We start from the raw sequence: 15,983 nt of genomic DNA, 5'->3' as shown, positions 1-15,983 counted from the left end.
TATGTAGCAATCGAGTTAGGGTTTCCAAGTTCCTCCATGAGTCTCTTAAGGTAAAAGCAATGATGTTTCCATGATTTTGAGCTCTTTCCCATTTTCCTCCTTCATTAGGATTAGAAATCCCACAAATAGGTTGAACTTTAGATGTTTCCTTGATTTTCTGAGTAGATTTAGGAGGGAATATAGAGATATTTATGAGTCAATTCACTCCTTTGACCTCTAGATTCTCATTAGGATCCACTAATGTTGTCCCTGAACCAACAAGTAAAGTTAGTAGGGTCACTAACGCTCCCTTAGGCTTACAGAGAAGCTTTATAAAGCATGTTGTCAGTGTATAGCTAGCATTAGTGTGGAAACAAGGCTTGTGAACTTGGTCTTTGCTTTAGCTATCATGTCTTTCCCCTATAAGCTGATGAGGGGGTCATTTTGCTGTATAACAGTTTCTCTACCAACCAACATTCTTTTCGTGGTTACGATGACAGAAAGTCGTCATGGAGGACTGGTCGTACAACGAAACTAATTTCCGTGGAGACCGGGATATGCCCTTGCTAGATGGGGAGGAATTCGATGACAAAGGTAAAAAACCAAACTAAATTTTGCTTTTGATGTTTTTTAATTGTTTTTAATATATGCATGCTTATAACATTTCTCTTGTGTATGCAGATGTTGGACCAGAGCGGCTAGCCGGGATGTCCCCGATAGCCAGGTGTTATCCTCATCTTATTGACGTTGTCGCCCCTTATCAGGAAGGGAGTGATAACGAGGAGGAGATTGCGAGGAACCTTGAGGGGTTGACTCATGGTATCCCTGAGTATGCTCGGATAAGAGACATGCCTCGGCGGGGCACACAGTGGGAGTCTCAGATCAGATCCGCTAATTGCCGAGTCACGTAGTATGAGCTATTTCATGCTATCATGACCACCATGACGAGTAGTTCCTAGGTCTAGTACTTACATATTTTTTGAGGCTTGTGTGCCACAGATGTACGAGGCCTATGAGCCGTTAATGTTATTGGAGACATACATATTATTTTTTTGGGGGTTTTGATGTATCAAACATTTTCACATATGTATATATGTTATATTTTCCTATCTATTATTGTACAAATGGTTTGTCTTATCTTTTACATGTTTTGTAAATGTATATCCAACCCGTAATTAGCTAATGCATCTGTTAATGTATTCATGCGTCTAGGAATATGATGATATGTGATATAATCAAAATGTCTTTCCAACAGATGGATATGGAGATACATTCGTAATATTTGAGGGTTCTTGACGGAATATTTCCCATTGAGTTGAAGGATGACAAGTTGTGAATCTAGGTTGACAACCAATTCTCTGATGCCCAGAGCGATGGCTTCTGATAACAGTTTGATGATCGCACTGTATTCAGCAATGTTGTTGGTTGTACGACCTAGGCAGATACCTTGAAGATCAATCAAATCACCGTTAGGGTTGTAGATAGCCCATGTCGTGGATGATAGGTTCCAGGTACTTCGGCAAGCACCATCGGTGAAACTGACATGAGGAGCTGCAGACATCTGCAAAGCACGAAAAGCATAGTAAATAGGAAAGTTGTTTCAAAACTTCCACACAAAACCACATTGTACATAAATGAATCACAAACTAATGTACATAAGTAACCATGCAAGATGACCTAAGCATAGTACTTTTTGAGGTAAAGCCCGTTTTGGGGCTTATCAAGAGGATTTCCTTCATGATCAATAAGTTCATAGGCTCCTTTCTGCAAAATATGTTTTACAATATAGGGCCCGTGCCACATAGGTTTTAACTTGCCTGCCCCCATCTTATCATTAGCATGGTCATATAGCAGGACCAAATCACCCTCAGAGAAAGTGCGAGGGGAGACCTACTGGTCGAAATGGGTTTTGACCCGTGTCTTTTGTGCTTCGATGACTAAGGTGGCGAGACGACGAGTCTCGTCCAGTCGTTCCATATATAAGAGTAATTCCTCTTGAGGTGATGTTTCAAGGAGAAGTTCAACAACTAACTAAGTGAAGGAATCTCATATTCGATCAACAATATTGCTTCCAAACCATAGACCAACTAGAATGGTGTGAAAGTAGTGGCATCTTTGGTTGAAGTTCAGTAGGCCCACAGAGCTGAAAAAAGCATGAGATGGCGATTCGATTTGTGTATCCCAATAGTACGCTGAAGCATGGTGACCAAAACTTTGTTCACGACTTCAACTTGGCCGTTGGCCTGAGGGTAATATGGGTTCGGGCTATTGTGGCGCAAGCCCAATGCAGATGTTAGTTCTGCCATCATGTAATCTCTAAAGTGGGAGCCATGATCTGTGACAATGGCTTGGGGTATGTCGAACCTGGAAATACCATGGTTAAAAAGGAATTGAGCTACCGTCTTACCATCTGCTGAATATGTAGGCATCTCTTCGACAAATTTGGTGAAGTAATCCACAACAACGATAATGTAGCCATGCCCCCGGGACGAATGAGGGTTACATGTCATATAATCGATGTGCCATTTGGAAAAGGGACCAAAGGTAATGATGGGGTGTAGGTGAGCAGGTGGGGCGCGCATCTTGCGTTGGTAGATTTAGAATTCATGGCACTTGCAGACAAAATAAATGCAGTCTTTGAAGATGGACAGCCAGAAATAACCAGTGCGAGGATTTTCTGAGCTGTAGCATAACTAGACATATGACCACCACATGCCCGAGAGTTGCAATCATTGAGAACTCTTTCAGCTTCCTCAATCGTGAGGCATCGACGAAGAACAGAATCGACACCGACACAGTAAAAATTATCACCAATAATGTGGTAGGGTTGAGAATGATGTTGAATCCTTCAACGATCATCTTTGGTCAACACAAACCAAAATGTGGAGGTTTGGACATACACGATGATATCACCGTACCATGGATCAAGGGTGCTAATCAAGAAAAGGGTCTCGTCTGGGAGTTGTTCATCTGCACTAGCAGGGATAGCTTTGGAAGGAAGGGAACATATCAATTTTGTGAAAACACAGTTGTGTGGATTTAAATGGATGTTATAGGGCTTGCAACATAGAAAATTTTCCGAAGGTGGTTTGGGTGATCTTTTCGATTACGAGAATGGGCAGGGAGGTCATCCAAGTAAGGTTGGACAATGTTGCGAATATCATGAAACACATAGGAAATTTCCCGCTGAAATGTGGCCCCAACATTTTTTAGGCCGAAAGGGAGCTTCTTGTATGCGAACGTACCCCATGGGTAGATAAAGGCTGTGTTCTCTTGATCACCCAGTGTGATATTGATTTGGTTGTAACCAGAAAAATCGTCCATAAATGAAAAAATTTTGATCCCAACACATTCATCAATGATTTGATCAATGAAGGGAGTAGGATAGTTGTCTTTAGGACATGCATGATTAAGATCTCAATAATCCACGCAAACATGGATTGTGCCTTGTTTTTTTTTCATCGGGACATTATTGGACACCCAGTCTATAAGGGGAATGGGATAAATGAATCCAGTTTTTAGAAGCTTTTCGACTTCACCCTTAATAGCAGAAAATTTTCTAGGGTGCGCCAGATGAAGCCTTTGGCGAATAGGCTTTGCATCTAGATACATTGTTATTTCATGCACCACGATGCTAGGATCAATGTCAGGAATTTCTTCGTAAGACCCTGCAAATACATCATGGAATTCTTGAAAAAGATGAGTATATGTCTTGATCTCATCTAAAGAACAATATACCCCGATATGAACGAGTTCAACGATACCAAGTTTGATAGAAATGTCAATCGACATCGTTTGGGTAATATTACCCAAATTTCATTCCAACCATACTTCATGAGTAACAATCGGTGGTGGAAATGGAGAAGAGGACTCTTCGAAAGAGGTAGACATGACCGCTGGGCATGACAGGAATGAGGAGTGATGATGGGTATCGATCCATGGCGGTTCCTCGAGAGACATGATTTCCATGATACCTTCATCAATGAGGAAGGTCTTGGCTAAGGGATCAGATGATTCCAAAGTGCCAAGCCAGGGGGATTGAGAATACATATTAAGGGAGGTCTTCGAGATATGTGAATCAAAAGATGCAGAGTTCGCAGCCGAAACAATTTCCATGTAATTGATTTCAGTGGGACTAAGCAGCATGACGTCGCCCCAAGCATCAACTAGATCTAGCACAAGTATGACCCAAGGATCAGATTTGACTAAGATCATGTTGACGGAGGCAACATTAGGAGGTGGGAGTGGAAAAATCCCCATTAAGGCAGAATATTTGAAAAGACCCTTCCCTGCACTCTCAAAGGGAGCACCAGAGTGCTTGACATAGGGAATGTTGCCATCAGATGAGGAAGAGGCAAAGAAAGACAACTGATCAACAATGATAATCCTCCCTTGATGGGAAAAACAAATCACACGAAACAAAGAGGAGGCCATAGCATGCATGGCATGAGTCCAACTTTGGCCGAGTAGAAGATTATAATTGATATTGGCGTCAACAATCTCTACTTCGACTTGTACTATCTTGCCTTTCGGGGTGATGGCAAGGTTGGGTAAAACATTGAAGGGTCACGAATTGCACCCATTGAAAGCTTCCAATGTGTTCGGAGACTGGTTCAGTGCAGTGGAACAAATAGCCTTCCAGCATGCAGTTGACATGATGCAGGTAGAAGCACCTTCATCTATGACGGTGCGGTGGATGGTATTTTCATTAATGATTACCTGAATTAGAAAGGCAATCTGATGAGGGAGTCTTGGAACATGGTTCTCTAGATCGAAACAAATCAAATTAGAATCAGCGGGATTGATGCCCTCGATTGCTGACAGCAAATATTTCCACTGTGATGGGTAGCTTTGGAGTACCTCAAGAGCCGACATAGCTGATGGGGCCTGAGCCAAATCTTCAAATATATTGTAATTCTGAGCGGCTTGGGCATTGGGGTTGTACGAGGATTTCCTTAGCACACCTCGAGAGGGTGGCCATGGAGTGGAATCAGGGTTAGGGCGCTCGATTTGCAGAGGGCCAGAACTTAGGGTAGAAAAAGAGGAAGGAACTTCTTTTTCTTTCCCTGATGTGGGAGCTGGAGTTTGATAATCCTTTGATTAGGTAGCCACATTAATGATCATGCTCATCATGAACACTTGAGATCCAAAGGAAGCAGATCGGGGTTGGTTTACCATTTGAGTCTGCTCATACGGAAAAGGCTCCTTGAGGAGAGCAAGGGTCCCCTTCAGCAATCGACTAACTTCGAATCATCGTGGACAATCCTTAATATAGTGATCCTCCTCGCAAATGAGGCAAGGATACTTAGGTTTCTATTGTGATGATTTGACGATAGACAATTTTGGAGGACCCTGTTTCGGGGCATCGAAGTTAGCCTTGCCTTCACCTTTCTTTTTTCCTTTCGAGGATTTGTCCGCTACGGTAGACTGGGCAGTGTGAATCTCTAAGGTTTTACCAGGGCCTGGAGGGTTCTGAGATGAACTGTTGGGAGAAGTATTCGAGACTGACTTCTATTTGGACTAAGTTTTGGTAGGGGCCTGCGATACTGAACCAATAACTCCATTAACGAGAGGGAAAACAGGTGACTTCAATGTCGTGAGATCGGATGATGGCCGCGAAGCATTGGGTAATAAATCGTATAAGGTGCCAGACTAAGAGTAGACCAAGTCCAAGTACTGGGCATGAGCGATGGCTTGCTCTTCAGTGACACATCCACCCATGGCTATATCGTGAGCAAATGGAGCTACGAATGATTTGGTAAACCATTTGGTGAGCAAATGATCAACTCTTTCGAACTTGATCAATCAATGTCTTCGTCTCCATTCATGGATATGACCAGAGATGTGCGTCACAGTGTCTTGCTTAAGTGATGTGAGTAGATAGGTGCCTGTTTCATAATGAACCAATAGTTTAAAATGCATGAGGAAGGCCATGGCTAATGAATTGAAGTCATGAAAAGTACTTCAAGGTAGCTCGATGTACCATTTTGTTGCGGCACCTGTAAGGGTTCGTTGGAAAAGATGAAGACAAATGGAATCGTCCACATATGAATTTGACAAGCACCAAAGGTGATATGTCATCACGTGGGCCTGAGGATCTTCCTTAGCTTTCCCATCGAACTTGGGGCAATCACTTCGTATCTTGGACGACACCAGAGGCTAGTACGACGAATGAAGAATCAAGTCATTCATGAGACATGATACATCCAACAACTCAAGTGTAGCCAAAAATGGTAATTGAGTGTTAAAAGGCATGGGAGGTCGATAGGTAGGCCCATAAGGAGGAGCCCATCCCTACTAGTAAGGATTTTGGCCCCACAGTGGGGGATTTTGGCCATATGGCATCTGAGGTTGCCCCCATTGCGGGTTACCTCGACCAAAGGGAGGATTCAGACTAGGAATACCTTGAAACTATCCATGCACAGGTTGTTGATAGGCAACATATGGGTTAAAAGGCTGTTGTGTATGGGAGTATGGGACCTGTTGTCCTGGAACATAGGGTTGTTGGGCCTGTTGTCCCTGAACAAGAGGGTTCTGAACCTGCAGTCCTTAGGCGTAAGGTTGATACGCTTGTTGCCCTTGGACGTAGGGGTTTTGTACTTGGTGCCCTTAGCCGGTAGGAATCTGCACCTGTTGGTCTTGGATAAGAGGATTCTGCACCTACTGCTGCAGGATTTGACCTTGAACCTGTCCCTGTAAGGGTTGCCCTTGTTGACAGGTATGAAAGGGTTGTTTCTGCCTAGGATGGTTTTGCTGCCTTGTTGAAAAATGTGTCCCTGGGTTTTAGATTGGCCCTGCGAGGGTATGGGTTGAGAGGTATACAGAGCATATTTCATTTGCTGCTGCACGGTTTGCTGCAACTGTTGGAGGGATTGACCTTGCGGTTGTTGCAGGTGACCTTGCTCTGGGATAATCTGCCCTGCTGTTGCGTGGAGAGCCCTTGCTGCAACAAAGGTTGCCCTTGTTGTTGCAAAAGTTGTCCTTGTTGCTGCAAAAGTTGTCCTTGTTGTTGAAAAAGTTGTCCTTGTTGTTGCAAGGGTAATTGAACAGTGCCTGGGAAATTACTGAACTGAATCTGGCCATAGCCAGATTGGATGTATTGCCCATACGGGATGGTGTAAGGTTGATTAACCAATCCTTGAGAACCATATGGAACGTAAGGATTTTGGTATTGGTCCTAAGCCCCATAAGGCTGCTGATACTAAACATTGTTTGATCCAAATGGACCACCAGGATTCTGAACCTATTGGTACTAGACCTTGCTTGATCCAGTAGGGTCAACAGGGTTGTAAATAATACCAGAAGAGGGTTGGCTTATACCAAGCACGTGAGCTTGCGAGTCGCTCACATTAGTGGCACCTAATGCCATAAAGACATTCAGATTCTGCCCCCCAGGTGGTGGCACAATCTGGCCATTGACTAACGGGACAAAAGAACTGGTAGAGACAATCTTTGAAACCGTCGGTTGCGACTGACACGTAATTGGGATTGATGGTACACGAGTGTTCGGGACGGTGGGTTGCACCGGGACTGAAGTAACAATTGGTTGGGAGGTTGTGTTCATGATGAATGGACTTGACGTAGGTCTGGCACTTGATGCTCAATCAGAGTTATGGTAGAGTGATGAGGCACTCGGCATGCTCGAAACTAAGTGACCTAAAGACACATAGTTGGGTGGAAAGCTGGTGGGAATACCTTCTGAATAAGGGAAACCCTCAGGAGGGAACTGCAACTGCAATTATTCTCCCTGAACAGTGTGTGGATTTGAGACTTCAGACTCATCCGGAGAAGTGACTGGAGCATCGCCCTTGGGTTCCATGTCTAGAAACAAACGATGATGGATAGCCGAATGTGTACTAGGGTATAGTTCCAAAGGAACACCCGGTTGATCGTACGGACTGTAAGCATGCTGTGGTGATATCTCAATAGTGTCAAACAGGGGGTTCGAAGGATAGATAACCAGTCCAAGCTGATTTTCATCGGTCGACGAGTTCTCTAGAGTTTGAACGAGAATATCCGTAGATTCCGGGTTAAAACCAGCAAATGACCCTGAATCAGAAGTAGGTGGAGGATGAGATGATAATGGTTGAACACTCAAAACAATTGCGAGTTCAACATTTTGGTCCTCAAATGGCTCTGATAACTTAGGAAGTGGCTCCTCGTCAACCTTTGAGATGGAGGAGAGGAAGAGGAAATGGGTGAACCGGATGGTTCAACCACGATGACCTTGTCTTAGCTGATAGAACAAATAACTTCAAGGTTTTAAAAATGTCCTTTTAGGGAACTCACAATATGGTCAAAAAATATAACAGGATGTTTTGGATCGTGGGAAATCAATTATTTAAGACACATAAAATACTAATGTTCTTTCATTTTTAAAGAGTTGAGAAAGAAACAAATATGACTCTATCACTTTCGATTGGAAACGAGATTGAAAGGAAAAGTGATCAGATGATATTTTAAGTTTAATGAGTCAAAAAGATCAAATGACTACTCTAGATGATCTAGGTAAACAAGATTACAAGGCAACCATGAACTGCAAGATACCTCCTGGCGAACCAAGAAGTACGAGCAGGTAATATCCCCGAATGCTGTGTTCAGTGTATCACGTTTTCAAGGCGGCCGACTCGGCTTCCTAAGGATAAAAGGATTGCAGCCTAATTGGGTCTCCCATTATATATGCGATGGTACAGGGAGCAAAAATATGTGCTAGAGCTGTCTAATGTCGAAGCTAACAACAGCTGCTAGGTTTACAGACACTGGAACATGTCTCTAGCTTAGACCTTCTAGATGTGATCGTTAATGTCAAATGCGCCTTAAGTAAATTCAATTCATTTTAGAGTTGATCTTGAGTTAACTTTTAGTTGTCATGTCTTAGCGATGCTACTCGAAAAACCTAAAATGCAACTAAATGGGACAAGACCCTTTCAATTCGATGAAATTCTTACACAAGAGAGGGTAGAAACTACTCAATCAAATACAAACAATCAAGCAACTGAAAACGAAATGATTTTCCACTACACTTTTTGAAAAAAGTAAACTAATGAAAAATGTATTCCAATTCCTAAATTTCCTGACAAGCACTTATCTATTAGTCCTTTTGAAGTCAAAAAATTTCTCTTCCTTTTCAAATGCTGATGCAATTTTAGTTTCTAGGAGATGAGAATTATAATGAAGCAACAAGCCAGAATTTTATATTTTCTCATAAAACAAGGAAACAAACTTTCACATACAATCTTTCAATGAGAAAATTTTTGAGACTATGAGCTCTTCAAGCAAATGAAAGTGTGAAAAGAGAAGTTCTTTCATATTGATTAAGCACTAACTTTTCCAAACACAAGATCGACAATGTAATCTATGTTAGAAAAATATGTTCAAACTAGTAAACAAAACCTTTTCAAACTTGTGCAAAAAGAGGTTAAAGTCGTACAAGGGACTAAAAAACAAATGCAAAGAGAAAACATAACCATGACCAAATTTCATGAGTCCTCAAGCTGCTGAATGGACGACTATCTAGATGTCCTAGTGTCGCTGACCACTCAATGACTCGATAAATCAAACAACAAGATGACAAGCCTACAAGAAAGAAAAGCCAAACGAAAAGTAGCTTTCTAATCAGGGAGAAAAATAGTCAAAAATCTCACAGGGTCAAAAACACAAGAGCAGAACACACTGGCCAAGATTGGGGTTTAGCCCTAACCTTCACTTACAGGAATCGGCATGACTTCCTAACTGACAACAAGCACCAGAGGCGGGTCGGCGCAACTGTTCCTGTGTAATTCGCATTGATCGGCGCGATTATCAACTGATTAAATTTCCTGTCTAAGGAAACTAAGAAAAAAAAAAAAAAAAAATCAAAACAGGGACCAAATCTGCTACTAGGATTTTTAGACTCAAGCCAGTAAGCAGGAGAAAAGCAACAGAACAAAAGGGAAAACGCGAAACTAGAAAACTTTTCACAAAATCATGAAATCCAAAACAAACAAAAAGATGGGATCTCCCCAGCAAAGTCGACAATTTGTGGTGAAGTAAAATTATAAGTGTGGACATGAACGAATTCCTGGAGCCTGATAATGGGTCTAGCCACAATAGTTACATTCTATGGAATATTTCCTTAAGTTAGAACCAATCAAGAGGGCCTACTTCTTGGTCGCTTATACTACTTGTTGATGTCCCTGCTTGCTCGCCCCAACAATCTCTCGCTTCCTTCTTCAAACTCCTAAAACAAGTAAACAACAACAACACACAAACATAATAATAGACAAATTGCAATCCAACCTACTTAATGAGTCAAGAAGCATCAAGACATAAATATGTAATATTACAAAAGATGTAGGAAATCAATTGATAGTTTCATATATTAATATCAAGGGGAGATTACAACCATTCGTCTTGACGTCACGATGTTCCTCTAACAAGATCAGGTTCCCACACACTTGTGCTAGCACTTCATTATGGCTTCAAACAATAATAGTTTAAAGACTCTTCCCTTTAGGCTTCACTCTAAACCAAACACACTTCACCCTCACACAACTAGATGGCTATAGCTAGTAATGGCTTGCTTGTCAAATCAAAATAGTATACTCACACTTAGCCAACACTCTAACTATGTCACTACAACTAGTTTGTTCTTGGGAATAAGAGAGGTTTATATAGGAAAGATGGATAAGAGATGGATCCTCTTCTCATGGGAGAAGGACTTATCTCTTGAGGTAGTTCCATCATTATAGGGGAAAGGATCCCAAATTGTCATCCTCGACCCCATCCGGCCAAACCATTTACCAGACTTCCATTATGGAGCTTCTAGAGATGGAAGCTTTAGCTCTAATTTAAAAAACTTTCCATAACAGGATCTGAGCGATTGGAACATAGATCAGTGACGCCGATCGATGCAGGGAGTAGTGCTAATCTCTACACATCGGCATGGGGGATACAAAGGCCATTAGTGTCGATCTTATAAATTGGGAAAAACAAAAGTTTCATGGGAAATGGTGCAAAATGGAGATGATCTGCTCATGAAGAGAGACATAATGGGAGTTTCTCCATGAAGGCAAAGAATGTGGGGTTCAATGTAGAGGTCCTCCAAGATAAAGGAACGGGCAGTTCAGGGACATTGACAAAATGTTGTGTAACAGGGAGGCCATTATGCAGGAAAAGCAATAGCGCAGAAGATTTTACACGCTGGGTTGTGGTGGCCGACATTGCATAAGGATTCCAAAGAATATTGTAGGGCATGCGATTCATGTCAGAGGACGGGAATGGCATCCCGGAGGGATGAGCTTCATTTGAATCCGCAAGTGTCATTGCAGCCATTTAAAAAGTGGGCAATCGATTTCGTAGGACTAATTCAACCTCCAAGAAAGAAGACGGGTGCATTGTATATCATCATGGCCACTGAGTATTTGACTAGATGGGCAGAGGCACAACCTGTAAAGGATTGTAGAGGGGAAAAAATAACAAAGTCCCTGTTTGAATATGTGCTGACCAGTTTCGGTTGCCCGAAGACTCTGATGAGTGATCACGGTACACACTCCCTTAATGAAATGATCAACGCACTGACGAAAGAATTTCAATTTAATCATCAGAAGAGCACGTCGTATCATCCTCAGTATAATGGGATGGTGGAATCATTTAATAATATATTGGAGAATGCACTAACAAAGGTTTTCAATGTGCAGAGGAATGATTGGGACATGTGCGTACCATTGGTGTTATGGGCTTATAGAACTACTTGTAAGAAGTTGATTGGACAAACACCGTTTAGGCTTGTCTATGGCATAGAAGCAGTAATGCCGATGGAATATATTGTACCTAGTCTATGCATAGCAAAGTTCATAGGAATGGTGGACTGCGGAGCCTTAGAAGAAAGGCTCGTGTAGCTGACAGAGATGGAGGAAGATAGATTCTTGGCTGGATTCCATCAACAAGTTCAGAAGGAGCATGAAAAGGCATGGCACGATTGGCACATCAAACTGCACACCTTCAAGGTAAATGATTTAGTTTTATTATATGACATCAAGTTTGATAAATTTACTAGAAAATTTTAGATGCATTGGCTGGGGCCATATGTGATCAAGGATATTACTGATGGTGGAGCAGTTCAGCTTGTGAAATTGAATGGAGATCCATTTCCGGAAAGGTAAATGGCAGCCGATTGAAGTCGTACACCAGTGATCCATCCAGATGACTATATGATGAAAGCACAGTCTTAGCGCTCCAGGCAGCTGCAAGGAGGCACAAGACTATAAACTACACTTCCTGGGTTATAGAGCTATGCGATGAGGGGCCTGCATGGAATAGTAGGGTGTCACAGTGTCATCAGATGTGCAAAGGGAGCTATGCTATAGGATGAGAGACCATGTAGCGTAGCCAGAAAATGTTTGTTACCGTCACTTTTCACTATTTGATAGTGAGAAAACAGTTAAGAGGAGCATGTTGAAAAGTGTGCAACAAGAAATGCTAAATTTAGGAAGTGCTAAAAATAGAACTGCTAAAAATAACACTTCTAAAAATAAAAATTTGGCCAATGAGCATTTTGGCCACCTTTGGTGAGAGGTGAAACTGCTAAAAATAGCATCTTCTAAAAATAGCATTTCTAGGTCCCTTCCTATTTATAGCAGTGCCTGGTCTATCTATAGGAAGTAAATTCGAATTTGGTCTTACCAACAGTTTAAAATATTAATTAATTAATCTCCATGAGTTAATTAGTTATGGAAAATTAAACTTGAAGTCTTTATGAGAACATGCAATAATTTCTCCACTAACTGAGGAATGTGTCCTTGATTTGCTCCACTGGCTGAGGAATTAAGGATGAGTTCTATATTGAGAGGATCAGTTGACTTAGTTTAACTTAGTCAAGTTCAGTTAGATTAATTTAACAAGTTGTTAAATTAATGAGATATAGTTTGTTGATGCTTGCATACATGTGACAACTATTATTTTCATATAACTGTGTATTCACTCATGGATAACTGATGCATGTCAGTTCTGTCAGAGACCCAGTTGAGATCAGAGAAGGGACAGTGTACTATCAGTTGGATGAATATTTTTCCTATAAAGGAAGCTCATCCATGAGAAGGATTTATCTCCTTCAGTTTTGTGTAGTTATTTCAGAGGTTAGTGTTGTGTGTGAGGTGAGAATCACACAGGTTGCAACTGGAGGACCTAGGAAAAAATGTGCATAGAAATAGGAGGCTTGGAGGGCATAGGAGAAGGTTTGTGAGAATCCTTTGACTATCTATGAGTAGCAGAGGGATTGTACTGAGAGCTGGATAGCTTCCGAGCTAAGGCTTTTTGTAATCTGGACTATATTTCCACTTGTATGATAATACAGAGATGGGGTTTTAGGCAGGTGCTTTCCGTGGGTAAATTCTTTTGTGTTATGTGTGATTGATTCCTTCTTATCAGTTATATGTGTTCTTATTGATGTTGCCTATGGTTGATTAAGCTTCCACTAAATTGTTTGTAGAAATATATCAAGTGTTTTTCTTTAGTACATTGCATTACCAGGTTGATCTACAGGTGAGAAATTTCTACATGGTATCGGAGCTGAATTTAAGAGCGAGATCTTTGAGAATCTTCCCCCAATCTAGCATTTATTAGCATATTTTGGGGGGAAACGGTTGAATTTGAATTCGAAGTTTTCTATAAATTAAAGATGGCTGGCCAGCAAGAAACACTTTGCATTTTGAAATTTTATGTGTCGTGCTGTCTGGTGCGCATGAACTGTGAGTTCTTTGAGGACTTGGTGGCTAGTTTTGTGTTTAACAGGTTACCCGAGGAAACCTAGCAGCTCATTAACAGCTTCATGTCTGCACCCATGGAAATTGCAAGTGCTAGAGGGTCTATTGCCTCTGAGGCAGCTTCCCCTGAGGTCGTAAGTATGGAGGTTCTCGCAGCAGTGCCGAAGTCGCCGAGGTCACCTAGGATGATGCCTACGCTGACAAGAGAGGTCCCTAAGCCAAAGAAGGATAAATAGAAGAAGATGCTTCTGGTGCATGAGTCACCAAGGAAACATCAGAGAAAAAAAAAGCCCACCGTGTAGGAGAAAGGCAAAGTAGTAGGCCTAGAGGCCAAGGAGGGCGAAGATGACATTGATATTGAAGGGGTAGACTTGAATTCGAAGCAGCCAGAGTACATCACTCTGCGCCAGGGCAAGGTTAAGGCCCTGAAGGACCTAGATGAGGGAAAGTTTCTCCTTAACACATCCCTACTTCTAGAAAACATAAAGTTCAAAGGTCCATGCTTGGCACATATCCCACATCTAAAACTTGAATATTGGGACTTGGGGGACACTGAGCGGTTCCCCCACCTGGCTACCAATAATTTCATGAAGTGAGTATTCTACAAGGAGTTTGGTGTCACCGCGCTGGAGCCGATGGAATGGATTCACATGGTAAATAAAGCAGGATTTTTGAAATTGCTATGGGTGCCCCATTACCACCACGCCCCCATAAATTTGATTGTTGTCAAACAATTGCTGTGCCTGTGATTGGAAGAGCCGATCACCTTGCTACCACATTTAGGACTGAATCTGGCCAAGGCATTTGGCAGAAAGACGGGTGAGCGCCACCTCGGCAAGAGGATGAAGGACAAGTTTAAGCTTGTTAAAAATCCATGCGGGTATTCTATTTACAACATTATTGACCCCGCAGTGATGTTGGCCACCTAGATCTTGGCTGTAAAAATAATGAGAAAGTTCCGCACTAACGAGGTGTCAACACTAGTTGTTTCACTAACGACCCAGTGCGCAAAGGGCGTATAATTAAATTGGGTGTGCTACCTGTGCAACGAGTTCCTCACAAACTATAGGGAGGCACAGGACCACAACAATACTTTCCATTACTCATGGCTTTTACTATCAATTGTGTTGGTCACATGGAAGTTGTCGGGGGACAACCAATTTCCTCCTATTGAAACAGATTTTCCAGAAGCGGAAAAATTTGTATTGTTGTGGGCTACCAAAGACACTAAGTGAGCCTGGGAGAGGAAAGTGTTTGGGTATTGATGGAAATGAGCATTAATATGGCCATCAACCAGAAGCCATGGTTTTCACCAACTGTCTTTGAGAAGTTTTTTGGGTACGCAGAGTTCAAAGAGGACTTCCACTATATTTACATTTGGGTGAGAAAGGATCTAGAATGGAAATGGTATGATTTACCATATTTAGCGATGGATGATGCTATTGCAGCAGTCCTCGAGCAGTGGCCAACAAACTGGCACACAGTATCAAATTTGTCCACTCAGACCAGCAATTCCATAGAAAAGCAGAAAAAAGAAGCGACCCAATTGAAAGTTCAATAGTTGGCTGAAAAGAGAAAGAAGGAGATTGAGGAGAAGGCATGCGTAGAAGCGACGTGCGCTGCCAAGGAATAAGCAGAGTAGGAAGAACACGGCTTTGATAGGAGACAAAAATCCCCTTCACCACAGATGAAAGAAGATGAGCAATCAGAACAAGGTGGTGGAGATATGGAAAGCACTCCCTTCTGGGTGAAGCAGAATAGGAAACAAGAAAAAGAAGGACTGCGGAAGAAGACCAAGGCCTCTAAGTCATCACTCGATCCAATCACCTTGAGAGAAGGTGACTTATATGACATTGGTGACAAGGTAAGGGATACAATTGCAAAATTGCTGCAACAGTTTGAGCAGCAACAAAAGAAAGCACTAGTCACCATATAGTCGGGTCTGCGTGAGTTGCAAATCCAAACAAATAGACTCTAGGTAGGTGCAGGGCAGAGCAACACGACATCAATTAGTTAGGCATCGGGGACCACTCAAGTAGCAGAGTTGGTTCTATCCTTGGATCTCTAGGTTTTCGCGTTGCCTAATGGAGCCTTGAACGCAGAGGCAGATGATGACAAGGCCATTGTCAGTGCGTTCAAGAACATTGGTCTGAACTTCACCACACTCCTGAGCGAATTCCTTCACACACTACAAGCCGGTGTGATTACAAAGATTAGGGCACGAGAGAAGCGCGCATTGAGATTGATCAGGAAGCATAAGGT

Source organism: Pinus tabuliformis, chromosome 4_2, assembly GCF_031772625.1.
Source record: "Pinus tabuliformis cultivar Carrire ecotype Pingquan chromosome 4_2, CPIR1, whole genome shotgun sequence".
Taxonomy (NCBI): domain Eukaryota; kingdom Viridiplantae; phylum Streptophyta; class Pinopsida; order Pinales; family Pinaceae; genus Pinus; species Pinus tabuliformis.
Note: the sequence above shows the minus strand (reverse complement) of the source record.